The sequence below is a fragment of the Alligator sinensis genome, unplaced genomic scaffold (genome assembly GCF_000455745.1).
Source record: "Alligator sinensis unplaced genomic scaffold, ASM45574v1 scaffold809_1, whole genome shotgun sequence".
Lineage (NCBI taxonomy): Eukaryota > Metazoa > Chordata > Crocodylia > Alligatoridae > Alligator > Alligator sinensis.
The window spans coordinates 3,164,327-3,178,798 of NW_005841956.1; the positions used below are offsets into that span (position 1 = coordinate 3,164,327).

Here is a 14,472-nt window from a genome sequence, read left to right on the forward strand (position 1 = left end):
TTGCATGGGGTTTTCATTCTTATATTTTTTCATGACATCACATGAGTTGGAATGGTCTATTATTATTTTATTGTATTTATTTTTATATTTTTAATATCAAGAGCAGCTGCTACTTAGCATGCATTGAAATATTCTCTCTTAACCTGCATTTAATTATAATGAAATGGAAGTCACTTTGATCCAGAAAGAATAAGATGTTTTAATGAGTGCTGCATAGAAGCTGCCCTTTGTTTTTAAAAATACAATATCAGAAAAAATAATAGCATAGGCTACTGGCATGGTATTGTCATGAAATAATATAAAATAAAAATATGAAATAATAATAGCATACTATTTCAAATGAAAGGTTGGGGCTCTCAGATGAACAGCACTCTATCATTTTATGAAATACAGTTTTTCTGCACATTTTTATTATATTTTATTTTTATGTCAGTTTTCTTCTGAGAGAATTTTTAAAGCAGTCAACAGAAAACTGCTTGAACAAAAGTTTTTTGGCACTCTCTAATAATAATACTAATTGCCTACCTAGCAGTGATCTTGAGAAGGTAAAAAAACCCTGTCATTTGCAAAGGGACTCGAGGGCTTCCTAAAGTGCTATGAAATCTAGAGTCCTGTATCATTGCAAGTGCCAGGTTCATTTTTTAAAGATTCAGTTAAAGGTCTGAGAGCCCAGCATGGGAAGGAGAAGAGATGGCCATCTGCATTTGCTTCTCTGAAAGCTTTTAGGAGCATATCCTTCCTAGAGAACTTTTCTGTCCCCTCCTATCTTTTGAATGGTCTTTATGAAAATGTTCATTTTCCTAGTAGGATTCTGCATCTTCTAATGCCTCTAATTTAGCTTCCCAATTCTGTTAGGTTGATAGTACCTACTGTACACTACCTATGTGTATGAGGGACCAGGATCCTGAGCACATTTTCTTTGCCACTAGATCATGGGCAGTAGCTGGATAGTTGGACAAGCAAGGGCACATATGCCTTGTCCTGATGTCCTGCAAGTACATGGTTACTATGAACTGATTTTTATCCTCTGAGCTGCTAAAAATACATCAGAGCTCTGCAGCTGTCTGCTACCAGCTTATTTTTCTATGGTTTTAGTAATTTTTTTTTAATTAACAAAAGCACGAGTAATAAGGGTATAGATTATGAACAAAAGCCAAATCATATACTTTATAATATGTCCAAACTCTGAACTGACATAGTACCCAGTATCCCCCCCCCCCAAAATATTGCTTTAGCAATCTAACATGCCTTAGATAATGTAATGTGTTGACCCTATGTGATGTTTTTCCTGGCTTGCATGACTGTATACGACAAGAGTTGCCCTGCAGCTAATAATGGATTCAGTCAACGACGCACTAAGGCAGGAAGGAACATCACTAGTAATACACACACACTTTTCCAACTCACCCCCCCTTCCAACAAGCCACTAAAAATCTGCATTTCTCTAAGATCTAGCTGTCTGTACAGTCATTTAAACACTAAACAGCTCTTGAAAGATTCTTTGTAATTGCACCCTCTGGTGACTCTGAAAAATGTACATGTATCAAGTTTGCTTTTATACGCAGCTTTGAGTTTGTCTTTAGAGAATTGCTATTTAACTTTGAGCTGTGTTATTAAAGCTTGAACCATGTGGCAAACTTTTCTGCGCTAAATCCTTCTGTTGTTTTTAAGCGCACAGACAGCATGGGTGACACAACTGTCATCAGTTTCTGGCTCCTCCGTGGATTTTAACAACTAAATGTTAAGTGTTTTCAAATGCTCTATAGAGTCTTCCTGAGGATTAATACTGAAGGAGGCTTAGCTTTTACTCCATGCTGTATACTCTAGGTTCCTATAAGCTTTCTCTTATGGGCTTATAAGATGCCAGAAGGCTGAGATCAGTATCTGAACGCCTGATTTCTTCACCTGTTTGCATCACTTCATTGTGTCTAGCTCCGCAGGCGTTGGGAACAAGAAGCTGCTGACATTGCCTGGTCTAGTGTCTTATGGTTCATCCTGCTATCTGGATTTCAGTCCAAAAGCTTCTATCCTAAATGAAAATTGCTCAGGATGTGTTTTGGGGAGTATATTAAATGATAGCAGCCTGAAGATCTAGAGCCACCCTTTGATTAGCCATGAAGAGGATTGGTCCTCATCCATATATTATATGAGATTCTCACTTTTCAAAATATGTGCATTTAAAAAATGGTTTATTAGCAAGCTAGCACTTTTTCATACAGGGGCACCTTTAGGGAAAGCACTGGGTCTGGTTACTGATTGTTCTGGTCTGCTTCAAATGGCTTATTTATATACAACCAGCATCTGCTACCAGAAAGGAAAGAGGAAACTGCTCATCTGCTGTGCTCAGACAGACAGTTATGCAGGTTACAGCCTCTCAGACCTAAACGCAATCATGGAGAATGTACTATATTAGCATACCCACACCTGACACTCATTTCTTTGTCTACCTCAATTCAGTCATATCTTCATACATCTCTATTACATCAATACACATATACACTCACAAACACACACGTTTACACCTATACCACCTTGTACCAGCACACACCCCTGTACATTCCCATATACACCTACCTTACACACAGTCACTCACTCCCATACTGTTCACACCTAGAGTACACTACTACTCCTTCCAGAACTCCCATCTCCATGTAGCATCATTGGGCAAATCAGCCAGTTTCTCTGTCAAGTGGTGCTAGTCCAGTGGTTGGCCAATAACATTTAGGGGTGGTCTTCTAGAAATGGTACCTACGAAGTGGCCTGATCTGTATATCATTGTCTCTAGATAGCAGATGGAGATGCAGTTGTCAAATTCCTATCTTTGTGTGCCTGTGGTTAGAGGTACCCTTTTCACCGTATCCCAAGGCATCACACATGCCTTTTACTGGCATGTGGAAAACCTGCAGGGCAGAAATACATGACCATGCCCATCATTGCTGGGAGGTTGATATTTCCAGGGTAATTTTTCAGTCTTTGTGATAGGGAAGCAATGCTATTTCTTGTTTTCCAGTTCCATGGAGCTTGTAAGAGACTGTGATTTAAAGAGGGGAAAGGAGGATGAATAATATGAGGGAGGGTCTATGACTCTATTTCTCTCGCCCTGTTCTCTCACCCTACTCATCCCCCCACCCTCCTGCAGTGAACAAACAAGCTGTTCAGATAAGGATTTGAAAAGTGACCGAGAAAGTTTCCAAAACCCGGTGCCCACAATTACTCCCGCTGAAAACAGGCAGGGTGGGGTCACGCCTGCAATGGGGGAGAGAGAAAATCAGAAAGAAAACAGAATGTTTTTGTGATAAACCTTATTTTTTATAATTGCCATTGAAATATCTGTTTTGCTTTGCTTTTGGAGTTGCCTGTGGGCGTTATCGAAGAAGCTGCAAGCCAAAGAGCTTTGTGGCTGGGTGGGTGTGAGTGAGCCAGCGAAGGGAGGGGAAAGTGAGGGGTGACTGCTACTTAGACCTAGAGAAGCTATTTAGCATGCCTAGAATATAACAACTATAACAAGCAGGAGCAACTAAATGACTGCTATCCCGTCTCTGAATATAGTCCTTCTGGTGCAAATGCAGTTGCAATATTATATTTGGTTCTGGACACCTCTGTACAAGAAATGTTGTCAGGTTGCAAAGAGCTCAGAGAAAAGAAAACTAATCCAAGCAAAACCCCTGAGGGAGTGATTTAAATGTGGAGTTATGTTACCCCAGTGATGGAGATCAGCAAACTTCTCCAGGGAGGTTTGTTTCCCTCATTCTGGAGCCATCTGCATCCCATAATGTGCTACAGTACTGTGCCCAGTTTTACCCCATCCATCCTGTTTTCACCCATATGGTCAGAGTGATTGAAAAAAATTAAAACATGGAAAAGTAGAAGATGGACAATAAAGTAAGAGTAGAAGCAGAACTGTCATTAAATAGAATATTTTTTCTGTTGCCCATTGATAACCTTTTTCATGTCACACCAAGAATTGAGACATAGGAGTTGGTACACCAAAGCAACCCCATAGTCCCACAGTCTGGCATCCTTTCTTCAAGAATGGCCAATAGAGTGAAGGCAAGGATTTCTTAGGATGATATATTTTATTGGACCAGTTATCATCTAGTCCAATGGGACAAGCTTTTGAATGCAAAACATTTAATAGATGTATTTTGAAAAAGATATTCCCTTCTTCACAGTGCCACTCTGTGCAAGTCCATCCCTGCAGCAAAATTCTTCCTGCCCTCAACTAGTGTATCTTCATATTGAACATTAATAGTGCATAAATTGCCTGTTTTAGTTTGTATTACTGAAGAAGTTGTTTCTGTTCAGACAAAAAACTAGGGTGAAATTCCAGCTTCACAGAAATCAATAGGATTTTATCATTCATTTCAGTGGTTCAGGTTTTGAGTTTCATCTGTACCTTTACCTAGGTATGAGCTTCTGTGATCAAAAGCAGCAGCTAGTTTCTTGTGAGAACTATTAGTCTCTTGTGATGGACTTCATTAGAACTGTCTAGTCACTGGTTGTCCTTTATCTCCTATTCTGCTGTTTCTCAACACATTATAGCAGGTTAAGGGCAAAATTTACCTTTATATCACTTTAAAGTGGAAGCTCTTTGATATAAACAATGCCAATAAGTCCAAAGTCTTTGAATCAGATGCCATGTGCTCTTTTCTTGCTAACCTCAACTGACCACTGTTGCTCACTTTCCTCTTCAGCCTTCTGGACTATTTTCTCTCAAACGTTTTTTGCCTTCTCTGAGCACTCCCTCTACATTTCCCTGATCAACTTTTCCTCCACCCTTCCTTCATTATTAATATCTCCCAGGGTCCCATTCTCAGTCATTTCCTACTTCTTCTTTACACCTTTTTTTTGAATGGATTCATCCAGCAACTTTGAAGCAACAGTGAAAGGCCAAGGGTGGAGTGGGAGGTCTGAGAGTTACCGGCATAATATTGTATCTCCAATTGCTTTTTATTGTTCCATCTTATATGACTCCTGGCACTTCAAAAACTGGCAAAAAATGTAACCTCTCTGGCCAAATACTCTTCTTATTTATGCTGACAGTGATAACTCCATTGGAGTTGATGCAGTTTGGATCCTAGTTTGGCTTCTGATATGCTGCCCTCCTTTCCACCACCTTCAAAATACTTGAATTATCTGTTTCAATTTCAGCCTCTCCCAAGTTTCAAGGAGGCTTTAAAGGGTTGACATTACTAGTAAATATTCAAGCAATCAAGATACTGGTTGGTGGTATCAGGTGAGAGAGTGATGCAAGGAGGAGAGATCCTTTCATGGTGTGTGTGTGTGTTGCAAGGGTCACTGCTGATTAGTCCATTTTTCTATCCACCATCTCTCCAGCTTTGAGAGTGTCATTTAGCAAATCCAAAGCTATATAACACTAATGTGATGCTTATAAGGCATAAAGGGATTAATGTTCAGCTCTAATGAAATCCAGATGCCCAGAGCTGCCTCTCTTCAAGCTCTATTTCATTGCCAAGATGCAAATAAAATAATTTAGCTAATGTAAATACACGAGATGCAGAAAAGTCAGAATATCTACTATGTACTTAAACTCATGGGTACCAGGGCCACTGCGTTTCTGTTCGCAGGTCATGCAGAAGCGAGGAGGACTTTGTCACCCACAGAACAACTCCCTTTGCAATGAATTCATTCATAAGATAAACCTCATGACCTTTCACAAGAGCCATGATGCAGTCACGTATCTGCAATACAGCTGGGGAAATTCTAGCAGGGGAATAAGGCTATATTTATTAATTGGAGAAAGCATGTGTGGATCTAATGAGCTGGAGAATCTCAGCCTGGTTCCTAACGGTTAAGTGTCTCCACACCACCCAACCCACTAGCACAAATAGCATTAACTGAGTAATTTCGTGGTAGTCTCAGCTGACAGATTCAATGACTTGTGGCGATAGAACTTCCTCTGAGCCTTACCCAAGGCAGGGTTGAGTAACACTGATGGTGCTGTATAGAGTGCGTTTGGTGCTGGTGCTTCAGCGTGCTAAGCTCTAGAGACATCTTAGTGGTGGAGCATGAGATATCTGATATCTTGGGGAAGTGGGTTGGATGAAGGGATCATATGTCCAACGGACCTGAAGCATTAATGCCTCACATCATATTCACTGCAGACCTCTTTTCTCCCTTGAATGGTATATAATTTTCTATTCTACCATACGGTAATGTAGGGCCCCATCCACTGTTAGCCAGTAAGGGGGGAAAGCAAGACTGAGACTGTACTTCAGATCCCATGCTTATGATGGCACAAAATAATCCTGCTTTCATGTCCAGTTGTCTACACCTTTCTATTTTTAGTGTAGAAGCCGTGGAGAAGATTGTACCAAGAGAAAATACAGGGTACTTTTAAAGATACAAAGGAATGTGTTACATTCTTCCATCCCTTAAGCTTGGCTGCTATGCAAACTTTTCATTTTGCCAAATATTTATTTGCATTAAAAAACCCACAATTCATGATTTACTTTGGCCTCAGTGATGAATTTTTATACACTGAAATCCAATAAGTTCCCTCCCAATGTTAAATATACATCCGACTTTACAGTAGGAGCTTCTATTGCAAAATATCAGTCCTCTTTAAACATTTTAAAGTCTGTTTGCATTTCTTTTTAATGCAGAGCTTCTCAGTAGTTGCTCTGAAATTGTATCATGGCATATTATCAGAAAGAATTCAGACTTGGCAGTAAAAATAATACATACATGTGAAAAGCTACAGAGACCCACTCACAACTAAAGAAGCAAGAGATCATTTCTTAAGTTTCCCAGGTAACCAGATGTGCCTGAGGTCAGGGACGAGAATAAAGCAAGTTTACTATAAGGATAGTCTGCCCGCATTTGGGAAACCTTTCTTGAGGACAAGAGACTTGTGTGAAGAAAGATGAGCTATTCCATGTGAGGCATGTAAATACAATGGTACAAGGCAAAAGCACAACAAAATAGGACTGCAAGGGATCTGGGCCATCAAGTTCAGTCACTGTCAATCACAAGAAACTGTTAATTAACTCTCATTCCCTTCCACCTCACATATCACAAGACACAAAACACCTACACCACCCTATAACAAACATATGACCTTTAGTACCCAAGGCCAAATGCTATAAAAACAACAGTGCGCTCAACAGGAGAGAATAGACCATTCGTTTACAGTGGGAAATTCTCAGAGATATCAAGTGATAATACATGTAGATCATGGGGAGGTGGGATAGGATCTAAATAGAGTAAGAACTAGTCCAAACTTTGAACCCAGGCCTACAGGAGCTTATGACCTCCATACAGGTTAAAAAAAATGTTCATATAAGTTTACCAGATAAGGTTGTTTTACTTTTCCTGCTGCTTGCAGGCTTCTGAGCTAGGGCTAGATGGGAAAGCAATGTAATCCCATCCCAGGACTTTCTTTTGCTGTATTCTAACTTGGCCAAAAGCAGGAAGAATAGGGACATTCTAAGATATTTTTTAATACTTTAGTGCCAACCAGTTTGTGATTCACTGCTGTAATAAGGAGGTGAAAAGCACAGCCTAGCTTTGCAGACAGATAAAGAGAGGACAAACTTCTGGGTGCTAATCTGAATGTAATCTCCCAATTCAGTAGGCCCAATCTCATTGAACTCAATGGCTACACTTTGACTTCAGTGAGATCAGACTCAAGCACTAAGAGGTTCATCTTTCACCAAAATAAATATCCTCTAACTGAAGACACTGAACAAGTGACACATGCAAGAAAAATGAAGGAAAATGTTCAAGCTGTTGTTCGTTAGGAAGATAGCCTCATTGGAGGAGCAGTTCATTTTTTATTCTGAGTTTATATAACGTCCTAATTCTCACTAAGGGTGCTGACAGATATGCAGTTCCCAGCCGTAACTCATGGCACTTCACACAAAGCACCATGAGTTACAGCATTTCCCATGACCCAACAGACATTTGCTGTTGGTTCCAGGGGGTTGGAGATTAAGCTCCAGTTTGGAGCAGCTACAGCCATTCTCCCCTAGGTCTGCCCCTCACCCCCCAGATCCAGTGCTATCTTCAGAATGGGAGGGGAGGAAGGGAGAAGAAGGAGCTCAATCTTGGGTTTGCCTAGCCTGCGCTGGAGGGTGGAGTGGGTTGATGGAGCCCCATACAGAACTCCCTCCCGTCCCTTCTCCCCCTCCCATTCTGAAGACAGCACTGGGGGTGGGGCTGCGCTGTATCAGCCCAGCCCTGCTCCCAGCACAGGCTGACAGATGTTAATGAAGGCTCTCTACTTCAGAACACTTTCATCTGAGCCCTCATGTAATGAGGGTTCAGACTGTCGTACAATCAGGCACTTTTAAAGTGCTCTTCTGCCATGCACTTCTATGAGGGCACAGCTGTAGAGTGCTTTCAGGGAGCCAACCATGCAATGAATGTAACTTCTGTCTGCACCCTAAGGCCTCTGGGTGCTAAGCAATAACAGTACAGAATGTGAGCAACAGCAATAGAATCTAAGGATTATGGGGAAACTGTACCATATACCCCTCCATATTCCCCACAAAACAAGTGGGTCGTAGAGCTGAAAAAAATACAATAGAATGAAATACCCCAGTTAGACAGAAAAATACAAGCAAGACTGTAAAAACTGGATCCAAAAGCTTTGGAATAAGGCTGAGAAATAAGGCCTCACTTGGCTACTTGTTAAAGGAAATAAACAATCCTAAAACTAAATTTAACCATTAAGAGTTGTCAAGGACATAATTGGCTGTTGTATCTTTATTTTTCTGCACAGGATGCTCTTCTATTCTAATTGGATGTCCTAAAATATATAGGCGCACACACCCTTGTGCTGAACTTTCAGATTTTCCAGGAAAAATAGAGCCGTGAATATTTTTAGTAGCAAAGTCTTCCATAATTATCGTAAATTCTTACCATCACCACTGCACCAAGGGGCTGCAGCCTGGAAATATCTGGACTTTGGCTTCCCTTGTACCTCTATTTCATCAGGAATCATCTTGCTGTCTGTGGAACCAGATAACAATGAAGCAGTAGCTGTTATCTAGTCATCTGTTATCTATCATGAGGGGTTCCTGCTCCACCAAGCTCCTAACGACTAACACAATAGAACCAATAAGTCCTAGTTGTAGCTGGTCTTGCTCTCCTGTTAAGGACTGGTGAACTCCTGCTCACAGTTAGAGATTGGTGGCAAGCACCTGCACCTAAGCTTGCAAGTCATTTACAGTTCCCAAAGGCACTCTGCGGGGCATTTAGAGTCCTGGATTTGTTTTAAACGGGACTCCCAGTAACGTAGCACCAAGACACAAGCAGCACTGTGTGCTGATGTGCAGGCAGGCTGCTCATGTGACAATACTACAGCAGAATGAACCAGTTCTGAAGCCCAGAGTCTCTTGCAGGGCCCTGTAGTGAAAGGTGATTCTTAAACTCCCAGCCATCCCATACAGTCCAGCTGGGTTTACAAGAAACCGGTCAGAACAGAACATTGCAATGTTGGTGATGCTTGAACTGGGAATCCAATTCAATGTCATTAGACACACAGGGTACGTCTAGATGTGTGTGGATGTTTGGTTCCCTGGGGACAAGTAGCAGCGGTGCACCTTGCACCACCACTTCTTGTCCCCAGGGAATGCCTGTGCCACGCGCACTTTCGTATGCAGCAATATGTATATTTGCCCCAGGTAACATAGAGCAGTGTTTCCCAACCAGTGTGCCACAGCACAAAAGTGTGCCATCGAAAATGAACAGGCATGCCGTGGAATTTTGCCATGACAGTGAGCTACAATAGGTATGAGTGTGGGGAATGCTTTAACAGGTGTGCCACGGAAAATGTTTATTAATGTAAGTATGCCTTGGACTGGAAAAGGTTGGGAAACACTGATGTAGGGGAGGGCTGGGCCCTGGGAGCCTCCCGGAGCTGCAGCCAAGGATATCCAGGGGTCAAAAACAAACCATAGGGAAAAAAACAGCAGCACACACTTGGGCAGCATGCCCTTGCGGCATGGAGACCTCCAGACTCTATGGCATGTGGTGCTGCAAACATGTTTGCAGTGCCACATACCACATGACCATGCTCATCTGGACACGTCCATAGGTGCCAACCAGGTTGTCTTCATCTGGATCTAAACCTTCCCATGTCCCCAGGGTCTGTGTTACCTGTAAGCAGAGGTCAGTGTGTGTGAGCATTGCCTGAAGCAAAAACAGCCATTATTCTTTCAAGGGTGCCCTTCTTTGTGTACATTTTTTAAGATTGCTCCAGGGATCCTGAGGATATCTCTGCAGGAACTAATAATCCACTGGAGCTGAGGCAACAACAAAGAGCATAATAATGTGAGTAAACTTTTCCCGGTCATGTCTCCTGGAAAATTCACTTGGCCATTGGCAAATTAGTTCTTTCCCTCCCAAGCTCCTTTATATGGAACATCTTATACTGGTAGGGTCCCACAGCACGTCCATCTGTTGTGACTGAGCACCATCAGGCACTGCATATTTTAAGAAATGTTTGGGTTTGGTTTGAGTTTCTTTTGGGAAAAAGGGAAAAAACAATTAGTAAAACACCATGTGAAGAAGAGTTTGTCTAAAACAGCTCAGATAAATATTTACAACCGATTTTCTTTGCTTTAAGTTCAAGTTAAGCTCAGCTCTTTCTCGGTTGAGACTCATATCCTTAACCAACATAAGCTGTGGCCACCCAGTGTTATTTACTCTTCCTTCTTTGATTAGTTGGCTTAATTGTGGACTCAAGAAGAGGCTAAAGAGTTAAAAAGCCTTCCTAGTGTTTTCAGGAAAAAGTTAATGCTTTACCATATGTGTTTGCTGGCAATATCAGTTCTGAGAACTAATAAAATGAGCTGGTTTTTGTTTTGCCTTTATAGCATAGAAAAATATGCCCTTGGCAAAATGGGCATGAAATATTGAATATCAAAACATTAAAATGAAAAATATTAAAAAGTAAATGAGTGACCACATATATCCCTACCTGACATGAAGTAATATGGCAATGATAGCCAGTCAGTTTTTAAATACTGTGATGTTAGCCAGGTAATATAAAGGTGTTTTGACCAGCAGCTTTTTGTGGCAACAGCAAGGGCAATAGTTGCCTTCATAGCAGTGTGCATTGCTAAGTGCCACTGCTCTCTTTCCTTAAGTGTGTGTCATGGGCTTGATAGTGTTGAGGGAGATTTGCAGGTGGCAGGGGCTTGTGCTTTTGAAAAAGGGTGTTCTGAATTCAATCCTAGTTTGTGACAGAAAGTTTTGAGTGGCCAAGAATCTATTGTGATATAAATTACTAGTCCCTCTGTCTGTCCCAAACATTGTCTCTCCAGATGATAATGTAAATTCCTGGGGCAGGGACAGTGCCTAACTTTTGCGTATGGGAGTGTAACTACAGGTTTCCCTCAATTTATGCGGTAAATGCATTCCCAGGGAATGGTGCATAAATCGAATTTGCATAAAGAGAACCCAGTTTCCAATGAAACACATAGGAATGCATTCCCACGACAGGGAGGGAGCGAGGCTGGGGCTAAAGAAGGGGTGGGGAGAGTGGCGCGGCACAGCCCAATGGCTGCAAGCAGGCGGCGTCTGCTGCTTCCGGGGCTGCAGCAGGGGTAGCACTGGGCTCTTCGCAGCACTCAGGGTAGGCGGCAGCCCCACTCACCCCACTGGTCTGCTTCTCCCCACTCACCACAGTCCCTGCTGCAGCAGCCCTGGGAACGGCCAACACCAGCTGCCTGCAGCCACTGGGCTGCACCATGTCCCGAACCCCGCAGTGCAGTGCAGCCCAGCAGCAACAAGCAAGCGGTGTCCACCGCTCCTGGGGCTGCAGCAGGGGCATACAGCAGCCTGCAGGGGGATGGGAGCAGGCTGGGGCCAGTGCCCGCTGCAGGCTGGGGCTGGGGCTGGCGGTGGCACCAGGCTCTTCCCAGTGCTCAGCAGCAGTGCTGGGAGGACAGGTTGCGGAGGGATATGGTGAATTTTGGGGTGGCAGCAGCCCCCCTCCCATTGCTGCAGCCCACCCTGAGCACCAGGAAGAACCTGGGGCCACCACTGGCCCCAGCCTAGTCTCGGCCTGCTGCAGGTGGCTGCCCACCCCTGCTGCAGCCCTGGGAGCAGCGGATGCCACCTGCTTGCAGCCACTGGGCTATGCCACACCAGGGGATTCAGGGCACAGTGCCTGGGGGGAAATGGAGCCCGGGGGCATTCAGGGCACAGCACAGCCCAGCGGCTGCAAGCTGCTGACATCAGTCACTCCCAAAGCAGCTGCAGCAGGGCCTGCAGTGAGTGAGGCCGCGGCCCCATGGCCCTTATCCCTCCCCTTATCCCTTACCCCCCCGCTCACGGCCCTTTCCCCTCCCCTCACAAGCTCACAGACTTCCTTGCCTGGGGGAGGGGGAGCGCACCTATGCTGATCGCATAACAGTGAATTTACCTTGCACATAATGAATTTCAGGTATAAGAAGGGTCATCGCGTAAGAGCGAATTTGCATAAATCGAACCCACAACAATCAAAGGAAACCTTAATGGCTAGAGGAAGGAGTGAAGTGAAAAGAGCTGGGTTCTAGCTGTTGTTCCCTTGCTGCTTGTTTTTACTGCCTTGTGCAAGCTACTGACCCCTTTCTGAGCCTCAGTCTCCACATCTTTAAAGTGAGCCCATCACTACTAACCCCCTGTATAACACAAGTGCTGTGAGGCTTAATGGATTCCTTTCTATAAAATGGTTTAAGATCTTCAGACAGAAGCAAAATATATTAGCACATACTTGGAGTACACATATTCAATTTATTAAGGATTCTGGCTGAAAGCCATGCTCCTGAAAACAACATAACAGACATACAACCATAATATAAAGTTAAACAAAAATAACAGGAATGCAAATATAATAATAAAATACAGCCAACCTTATACAGGCATTATTCGTACTCCTATAATTAACATAATCAAGTACAAATATAATGATAAATCAGATCACGAATCTATAAAAATGTTATGCATAAGTCCACAATTAACACAGTAAAAAACAAACATAGTGATAAACTTTATCAGTTATATCAACTGTAAAGGAGGTTTAGCTCTGATCACTCCAGACATAAAATCAGTGGCATTTTCGCTAGAAATGCCAGCATCTTAGCAATGGCCAGTGTCCCATCTCTTGCAACAGCAAATGTTTAATAAAAATGGCATAGATCTGTATCAAACTGAGAGTAGTGTTACAGGTTACCTTTAAACCATTCTGAATGAACTTAAGACAAGAGCATCCAAGAATTAAAGGGTGTTAAGCTGTGCTAAGTACAGTAAGTATCTTAAAGTTGTGCCACTAGTTGAGGGCTATCTTTGAGCTATTCTACCTAGCTTGAGCTACAGTATTGTTCCTCTGCTCCACAGAGATAAAATAACCAATTTGCAGTAATCTAGCATCCCAGGATGCATGGTTCCCAGCCCCTAGACCCCAATAACCTTTCCACCCTCCCAGGCTCTACTGCCCAGGGAGTGGTACTGGCCCCAAGCCAAAGCCCCCACTCTCCCCTAGTGGAGCTAAGCCTTTGCCCTACATCTGGCTGGCTCTCCCCTAGCCAAGAGAACTTGCAGGGGGGGTAGAGGGAAGGCATGGCTTCCCTCCCCAGTCTCCTGCATTCCTAGGGGGGAGGGGGAAAGGGCTGCCTAGCACCAAGCATGGCAAGAGCATGGCATCAAGTGAGGCATGCTTCCCCAGCATCCATGCTGTGCTGCAGTTAACTGCCACTGGCTCCAGTCCCAGAGGAGGGACAGAGTCTTGACTCCTGGCCATGCCCTGCTCACCAGGCCTTTCAGTGGCAAGCCAGTTGTGCAAGCCAGAGATGCCTTTAAGTCTTAACTTGGAACTTCTCTGAAACTATTCTAACTTTAAACCAACTAATATTCCACAGACTTAGAGCAGTTTAAAAGTAACCTGTAACTGCACCCTCATGAGATGTTAGTGCACCAATAGGTCATGTCCTAAAAGTGAACTCTTAAAAATGAGCCCGTCTTTCTCTGAAACTGAGTCTCCCTATCTAGTTATGTGTTACGTTCCCTGTCTACCTACATCCAAATGCTACCACAGCATGGCCTCTTCTGGTATGAACACACTCAGGTGCCATCTATCTGGAAGCTGAGGATGGGGGGGGTGGAAATCATTTTAAAATGTTAAGAAACCTGGTCAAGCCACTGGCTATGAAATGTTTTTGCCCATGTTGTGTTCTCCTGGCTATTCTGAGTGTTGAGAGCAGACACACCTTCTGCCTCAGGACAGATTATTTTATCTAGCTCTGGGTGCATCTGCACGTGCATATTAATGCAAAGCAATAAACTCTGGAGCTTACTGCTCTGGAGTTTATTGCTCCAGGCACACCATTTATATGTGCTCCCAGGACCACAGCACATTGAGCCAGGTTGGAGTAGCCCCAGCTGGCACAAGGCCCAGGGGGTCAGTCTGCTCCTCCCTGGTTCAGTGTACTGCCGAGAGGCTGGCCAGGGGATGAAGGGGTT

The 14,472-nt window shown here is 43.4% G+C and overlaps 1 protein-coding gene across 3 annotated transcripts in view; it reads left to right on the forward strand.

The window, feature by feature from the left end:
• The window catches only part of LOC102378602 (rho GTPase-activating protein 20-like), a 53,210-nt gene that overhangs the window by 1,805 nt on the left and 36,933 nt on the right, over positions 1 to 14,472 (forward strand). The window contains exon 2 of one of the 3 annotated variants that reach the window (XM_025200138.1): positions 10,219 to 10,299. The exons of the other annotated variants lie outside the window; for them this stretch is intronic. The gene's annotated coding sequence lies outside the window, so the exon portion shown is untranslated. The remainder of the gene's footprint in view (positions 1 to 10,218; positions 10,300 to 14,472) is intronic. 3 annotated transcript variants of the gene reach the window in all.